We start from the raw sequence: 8742 nt of genomic DNA, 5'->3' as shown, positions 1-8742 counted from the left end.
TACATAGTTAAATGTTGTTACCCACATACGAAAAAACGAGCAGGCACCTGCAGCATATGCCACAACAGAAGAAGAAAAAAAAAAGAGATGGACACTTTTACGGAGCGGAGAAGGGACGCCTCGCCGGGGTCCGGGACCGAGGCCCCTTCCCCCGAGAGGGCCCTACCGGGAGCCGTAGCTGAGGCGATCCGCGAGAAGGGCCCAACGCACGTCCAGGGTCACCACCGCGCCCACCGCACCGACACCCCGCCTCGTCCGCCTTCGGCGCGGCCGGCGTCACGCGCAGCAGGTAAGCAGCTTACCTGCCCGCCACCCCCGTGGCCGGGGGCTCGTAACAGGGGTCACTCCGCGCGCTCCGCCCGCGCAGCTTACCTGCGCTCATCAGACCCCAGAAAAGGTGTTGGTTGATATAGACAGCAGGACGGTGGCCATGGAAGTCGGAACCCGCTAAGGAGTGTGTAACAACCCACCTGCCGAATCAACTAGCCCTGAAAATGGATGGCGCTGGAGCGTCGGGCCCATACCCGGCCGTCGCCGGCAGCGAGAGCCGCGAGGGCTAGGCCGCGACGAGTAGGATGGCTCCACCCGGGCTGGCACCCGAGGCTTCAGCGTGCATCGCGGGTGCGAGGGACATCGCACCTCCACGCGCTTGGAGGTGCGCTCAGCACGGCTCCCAGATGATTGCTGCATTGGATCAGTCTCCTTTCTTTAACAGGCAAAAGCTTTATAACCTCACTAATGCCTTGCATCGTCTATATTAGATATATAACAACGGGCGGGTGCGGTGTTGATTAAATGTTAATTCGGGTGGATGCGGATGGTTGACGACTTTTATGATGCGGTTGCGGATGAAATAATTGCCTATCCGCGCATCTCTAATATATATATATATATATATATATACACATATATATATATATATATATATATATATATATATATATACACATATCTTGTTTTTTATCTTTTTACCATTTATATTACTAAATTATTGTGTATGCACCTTCGGGGATCTGCTCCAATTTATTTACTGTAATAATGACAATAAAACTCTATTCTATTCTAATCCGGTGCGCCCTATGGTCGGGAAAATACAGCATATTGTTAATGTCGCTCCAAAATCGGAGAAGGTGTTTGCAAAGGTGGGCTGTTTGCCCTCTGAACCATTTGTACAAAAACAAAAAAAATGTCTCATTATGCAAACTAGATAATGACGTCATTCAGCAACTCCTAGTGACAGCCAATAGCGACTTTCCTTACTGGGAAGTTGCCAACACACGAACCCTCCGGATCCAAAGCCCAGGTCGGAATAGCAATAAACTCAAAACAAAAGAAGCCGTTTCTGGTGCAAACCAAATGGTGGCAAACAATGTTGTGGAACGTAAAAAGGCAACAATGGTGAGACATTATCAGGCCTCCAGCTGCCTCGGTAATAACATCCATCATCCTGGTGTCTCATGACAAGACGAGAAAAACGTCACTCGAGTCGAAATACGAGTCGATGAATAAACTATTCGCAATTAAGTCAAGTAAGATAAGAATAGAATCACCAAGCACTTACCAGAGACTATTTCAACGTCTCGCTCTCGAACGTCACTATTTTCTCATGGAAATATGAAGCCGTCGTCGCTTCCGTTAGGCGGCTCGACTTCTGGTGTCCGGGGAGCGGGAGGGGGGAAAAAGGACCAATCACAAGCCAAGGAAAAACGTAAACCCCGCCTTTTCAAGACGCAGCATTGGCTGCCGTGACGCGAGAAATTCAACCGCCATCTTGAAGTGGTGACTAGGAGCCGGCGAGCAGCCTAAACTGACAGTTGACAGGTAGAAAACAAATATCAGCGTTTTCCTGCTCAAATGAGCGGAATGTTGAAAATAGGAATCGGGGGGATTACTTTTCACAAGTAAGATTTAACATTAACGTATTATTGGTTGTATTTTGTGAAAAGAATATTACCACAGAGTTGAGAAGGAGCAAAGATCTTCAATAGAGATGTCGATGCCGATAAATGCTTTAAAATGTAATATCGGAAATTATCGGTATCGTTTTTTTTAAGTATATATATATATATATATATATATATATATATATATATATATATATATATTAGAGATGCGCGGTTTGCGGGCACAACCGCGGAGTCCGCGGATTATCCGCGGATTATCCGCGGATCGGGGGGATGAAATTTTAAAAAATTAGATTTTATCCGCGGGTCGGGTAGGGTCGGGTCTGGCGGTTGAAATAAAAAAAAAAAAGATTTTAAATAGATTCAGGCGGGTGGCAGTTAAACCAATTCGGAAATATATATACATAGTTAAATGTTGTTACCCACATACGAAAAACGATCAGGCACCTGCTGCATTTGCCACAACAGAAGAAAAAAAAAAAAAGAGATGGACACTTTTACGGAGCGGAGAAGGCCCCCGACGCCTCGCCGGGGTACGGGACCGAGGCCCCTTCCCCCGAGAGGGCCCCACCGGGAGCCGTAGCTGAGGCGATCCGCGAGAAGGGCCCGACGCACGTCCAGGGTCACCACCGCGCCCACCGCACCGACACCCCGCCTCGTCCGCCTTCGCCGCGGCCGGCGTCACGCGCAGCAGGTAAGCAGCTTACCTGCCCGCCACCCCCGTGGCCGGGGGCTCGTAACAGGGGTCACTCCGCGCGCTCCGCCCGCGCAGCTTACCTGCCCGCCACCCCTGTTGCCGGGGGCGCGTAACAGGGGTCACTCCGCGCGCAGTGCGCTCACGAAAGGGGTGGGGCTCACCCTGGTTGATAGAGACAGCAGCTAGGACGGTGGCCATGGAAGTCGGAACCCGCTAAGGAGTGTGTAACAACCCACCTGCCGAATCAACTAGCCCTGAAAATGGATGGCGCTGGAGCGTCGGGCCCATATACCCGGCCGTCGCCGGCAGCGAGACGCGCTTGGAGGTGCGCTCAGCGCGGCTCCCATATGATTGCGCACTGGTGTGCGTCTGGGTCGTGACAGCGTGGCACGCGAATGTCTGTGCTGCATTGGATCAGTCTCCTTTCTTTAACAGGCAAAAGCTTTATAACCTCACTAATGCCTTGCATCGTCTATATTAGATATATAACAACGGGTGGCTGCGGGCGGGTGCGGGCGGATGGCGGGCGGATGCGGTTCTGATCAAATGTTAGATCGGGTGGATTGCGGATGGTTGACGACTTTCTGATGCGGTTGCGGATGAAATAATTGCCTATCCGCGCATCTCTAATATATATATATATATATATATATATATATATATATATATATATATATATACACACACACAGAAGTTGTGGTGTTGAGACTCTGTTTTGATTAGACTAAACAGGTGTCATGTAAGACCCAGGACATATACTTGATGATTGCGTCTGACATTTTGTTTCTGGTGTTCAGATTTCATCTTCTTGAAGTGAAAACAATGTTTTTGTCTTGTCTGTGTTGGCCCTGCGATGAGGTGGCGACTCCGCCTTCCGCCCGAATGCAGCTGGGATAGACTCCGGCATCTTATGAGTAGACACAACATCGAGCGCTACTGCCTCCTGGCGCTGACGAGACGCGGGACCACCATCTTGGAGTGGTGATCCGCCCCACTCAGAGCAATTCATTTGGCAGGAGCAATGATTGATTGATTGAGACTTTTATTAGTAGATTGCACAGTACAGTACATATTCCGTACAATTGACCACTAAATGGTAACACCCCAATAAGTTTTTCAACTTGTTTAAGTCGGGGTCCACGTTAATCAATTCATGGTACAAATATATACTATCAGCATAATACAGTCATCACACAAATTAATCATCAGAGTATATACATTGAAATTATTTACAATCGAAAATGAACTGTCAGCGCATTTTCACACGTTTTTTTTTGTCATACGTGTAGCTATGATAAAGGACACATGTTTTGGCGTGTTTTATTATTCATAGTTTGCTTAACAGTAATAGAATATTCTTATATGCTATAAGTGAGCAGACGTCCAAGATCAAAACTGGGAATATAATCCCAGAGAAGGGGGAAAAAAAGGACAGTTATTTTCAAGTTGAAGAAACAATACAATGAGGTTATATATACATGCGTATATCCTACATAAAAATTGGGTTGGAAAGCTAGACTACATTTAGACTTGTATAATACTGTATAGTGTGAAGAATGCATATATACGTTTAAGAGTTATTTATTTTTTTATTCATAGTCATGTTTGAATCAGCTAGTGTTTTTCCATTTTATGTCCGCAAGTAAACTGTGTGTGTTACCTTGAAGACTTGGAATGTAGGGGTTGGAGTACTCCCTTATATCTTATCTGTAGTAGAACAATGAGGCTGTATTCCTTTCTGGAGAGGGTGGGGGCTGTTTGCGTATTCAAGAAGTGGTCTCTTTCTGTTTGAACGTTAGATCAACTAGAGCAGCCGATATGAACGTATTGGTTGAGTTGAACTCCTAAAGCTTTAGTATAAACTTGAAAATGTTCCAATTCTGTCTTGATGGTCCTTCTTACTCAGCATATATGTCATCGAAAGAACTTGGGATTGACCAGAGGAAGAACTGGTCAGATGCAACAATTGCCACTGTCCATTTGATTGTTTACCAATTTACCATGAATTGATTTACGCGGACCCCAATTTAAACAAGTTGAAAAACGTATTCGGGTGTTACCATTTAGTGGTCAATTGTACGGAATATGTACTGTACTGTGCAATCTACTAATAAAAGTCTCAATCAATCAATCAATCAATTTTCTAGTTAGCTAACATATATTCCCCGCCCCTACACAATGTGGTTCTAACTTTTACCCCTGTTGGCTTTTACAATCTTTATCTTCATCATTTATTTCAATTTTATGTTATTCAAGTATGACATTTTTAAATGTCATTAATTTCATTTACAAGCATACTTGCCAACCTTGAGACCTCCGATTTCGGGAGGTGGGTGGCGGGGGGCGTGGTCAGGGGTGGGGCGGGGCGTGGTTGGGGGCGTGGTTAAGAGGGGAGGAGTATATTGACAGCTAGAATTCACCAAGTGAAGTATTTCATACATATACATACATACATACATATATATATATATATCTACATCCTGAAAATATGCAAACAAAATTGTGTTTAGATAATTGATACTTCAAACTTGCATAAATAAATCTTAAGGAATATAACATAACTTGGCTTCTGAGAGCTTCAAAATGTAATGAATAAAATGCTAAAGTTGTTGATAAACAAGCAATTATTTTAATAATTAAATATGGTCATTTTAAATTAATTATTATGATAATTTAAAATTAATTATTTCAAATATGTTTATTTTAATGTATAATTCTATGGCTGGATGTAATAAGGAGTCAGAATATATACAAATAAAAATACAATTAATTTTGATGTTTTTAGCAAAATATAGAAAAATGTATTTCGTTTTTTTTTTTTTTTAATTAATAAATATATTTATTTTTAGGTAAGATAAACATAATAATACAATTTATCTCTGGTCTGGATGATTTAGTTCTTGTCACCCTGTTGTCCTCCCTTCATGAAAAAAGGCTGTCCTCACTCAGGTCCACATGGAGCTGAAGGGGGCGTGGCCTCCAGCTCCGCAAAAAATCGGGAGTTTTTCGGGAGAATATTTGTCCCAGGAGGTTTTCGGGAGAGGCGCTGAATTTCGGGAGTCTCCCGGAAAATCCGGGATGGTTGGCAAGTATGTTGACAAGCAATTCTATTATGGTCAGACTCTTGTTTGCTAGCGGCTACGATTTCAGTACTATTGAAGATCTTTGCTCCTTCTCGACTCTGTGGTAATATTCTTTTCACAAAATACAACCAACAGTACGTTAATGTTAAATATTACTTGTGAAAAGTAATCCTCCGATTCCTACTTTCAACAGTCCGGCATCTTTGTTTTCTACCTGTCAACTGTCAATTTAGGCTGCTCGCCGGCTCCTCGTCACCACTTCAAGATGGCGGCCCAATTTCTCGCGTCACAGCAGCCAATGCTGCGTCTACTTCTAACATGTCTATGGGCTCCGGTGGTCGGGCGAAATTCAGCGTGCCTGAAATATTTTGTGTCGCTCGCCGCGGGAGCGCGCTTTGGGGGCGGAGCTCCCGTGCCTTGTTCAGACAGCGGCGGCACTTCCGTGTTATTATCGATGTCAATGATACAAAATGTGGATTATTACCATCATGCTTATATTGTCAAAAATGTTGTTGGTGTACCATCGGACATTCCTACCATTTACCATGAGTTGTTTAACGTGGACCCCGACTTAAACAAATTGAAAAATGTAATCGAGTGTTACCATTTAGTGGTCAATTGTACGGAATATGTACTGTACTGTGCAATCTACTACTAATATAAATGTTCGATCAATCAAAAAATCCGAATAAATTCTTCTTTTTTTTCTGCAAATGACATTAATAACATCCTGTAATTTAGTTTGATTATTTATTTCATCTTCTAATTGATGATAAAATAACAGCAATATAATGTTAACAAACACTACAGAGTAGACTCAATTCCATGTTAAAAAACAAAACAAAACAAAAAAACATTAAAAAAATATCACACACACACTAGGTGTGGCGAAATTTGTCCTCTGCATTTGACCCATCCCCCTGTTTACACCCCGGGAGGTGAGAGGAGCAGTGAGCAGCAGCGGTGGCCACGCCCGGGAATCATTTTTGGTGATTTTACCCCCAATTCCAACCCTTGATGCTGAGTTGTCTTGGATGGGACAATACACATTTGAAGTAGTTCAATATGTGTATGATTACATTTGAAAAAAAAATGTTTACAGATTTGGTGGAATGGCGGTAATAAAATTGTTTTATACCGATACAGTATTAAGATACATTATGCTATTGAAGTGAATGAATTAACTCATATTATGTTTTGCATATGGAAAGCAAACCACCAAGTTTAATTAAATAGTGGTATTTCAGTTTGAGCACATAAGGCCTCTTAGTTTGATATTCACAAGTGGATTGGATCACTTCTCGTAGGAAAAGAGACTCTTATTGGGACTTCGGAATGCAAAAGTGATAACCATATCCTTGAGAAAAGACTACCGGTCTAGCTCAACGCCAACATTTAAGTTATGGCTCTCTTACACACGAACATCTCCTTACATGGTCAGGATGTGCTCTCCTGACTTAGCACACACACACCTAGAGACAGGAAGGAGGAATATAAAACTGATGGTTTGGCTTCTCCAAGTTAGGAGTGCCTCATTTTCTTGACCTGACCTCTTCCAGGTAACTGCAGTCCTGTGTAATGATGCTCGCTCATAATAAGGCAATTTTTGGTTCAGCAAAGAGTCTCCGACGTCTCCTTTGATCCAGTCCACTGCCGCGTCATCCTTCTGTCCGGACGAGGATGACAAGACCAGAAATACACTTCACAATCAAGCTGTACTTTTCCTATCTGTGCAAGGACAAAAACGTCTTGTCTGAGGGGTGGCCTCAGCTGCAGATGTTAGCTTTGTTTTAGACCGCTGACAGCCAAGGTCTGCAAGGACCTCAACGAAGTTAAGACGACAGCACGCAGAGACAAGGCGAAATCACAAGGCCCCGGCACATTCCGTCACGTTTTGTGCGCACTGGAGCTGCTTTGCATGACATGTGTGACCACTCCTCTTAGAGGCGGCCTCAGTGATGTTGACTGGGGAACTCCTGAATAAGTAGAGGGACGCGGGAGCTGTACCTTAGAGCGTCGGGCGTGACTGTGACTAAGTGTGCAGCTCTATGCGTTCTCATCCATCCATCCATCATCCATCTTCTTCCGCTTATCCGAGGTCGGGTCGCGGGGGCAGCAGCCTAAGCAGGGAAGCCCAGACTTCTCTCTCCCCAGCCACTTCGTCCAGCTCTTCCTGTGGGACCCCGAGGCGTTCCCAGGCCAGCCGGGAGACATAGTCTTCCCAACGTGTCCTGGGTCTTCCCCGCGGCCTCCTACCGGTCGGACGTGCCCTAAACACCTCCCTAGGGAGGCGTTCGGGTGGCATCCTGACCAGATGCCCGAACCACCTCATCTGGCTCCTCTCGATGTGGAGGAGCAGCGGCTTTACTTTGAGCTCCTCCCGGATGGCAGAGCTTCTCACCCTATCTCTAAGGGAGAACCCCGCCACCCGGCGGAGGAAACTCATTTCGGCCGCTTGTACCCGTGATCTTGTCCTTTCGGTCATAACCCAAAGCTCATGACCATAGGTGAGGATGGGAACGTAGATCAACCGGTAAATTGAGAGCTTTGCCTTCCGGCTCAGCTCCTTCTTCACCACAACGGATCGATACAGCGTCCGCATTACTGAAGACGCCGCACGCCTGTCGATCTCACGATCCACTCTTCCCTCACTCGTGAACAAGACTCCGAGGTACTTGAACTCCTCCACTTGAGGCAGGATCTCCTCCCCAACCCGGAGATGGCACTCCACCCTTTTCCGGACTTGGAGGTGCTGATTCTCATCCCAGTCGCTTCACACTCAGCTGCGAACCGATCCAGTGAGAGCTGAAGATCCTGGCCAGATGAAGCCATCAGGACCACATCATCTGCAAAAAGCAGAGACCTAATCCTGCAGCCACCAAACCAGATCCCCTCAACGCCTTGACTGCGCCTAGAAATTCTGTCCATAAAAGTTATGAACAGAATCGGTGACAAAGGGCAGCCTTGGCGGAGTCCAACCCTCACTGGAAACGTGTTCCGACTTACTACCGGCAATGCGGACCAAGCTCTGGCACTGATCATACAGGGAGCGGACTGC

At 45.3% G+C, this 8742-nt stretch overlaps 1 protein-coding gene across 1 annotated transcript in view; it reads right to left on the bottom strand.

Moving 5' to 3' along the window:
* LOC133623024 (AP-3 complex subunit mu-2) overlaps positions 1 to 1708 on the bottom strand; it is a 37437-nt gene extending 35729 nt beyond the window's left edge. The window contains exon 1 of the mRNA XM_061985934.2: positions 1562 to 1708. The gene's annotated coding sequence lies outside the window, so the exon portion shown is untranslated. The remainder of the gene's footprint in view (positions 1 to 1561) is intronic.
* Between the last annotated feature and the right edge of the window lie 7034 nt (positions 1709 to 8742).

The sequence above is a fragment of the Nerophis lumbriciformis genome, linkage group LG12, assembly GCF_033978685.3.
Source record: "Nerophis lumbriciformis linkage group LG12, RoL_Nlum_v2.1, whole genome shotgun sequence".
Taxonomy (NCBI): domain Eukaryota; kingdom Metazoa; phylum Chordata; class Actinopteri; order Syngnathiformes; family Syngnathidae; genus Nerophis; species Nerophis lumbriciformis.
Note: the sequence above shows the minus strand (reverse complement) of the source record. Positions and strands in the feature narration are given on the sequence as shown.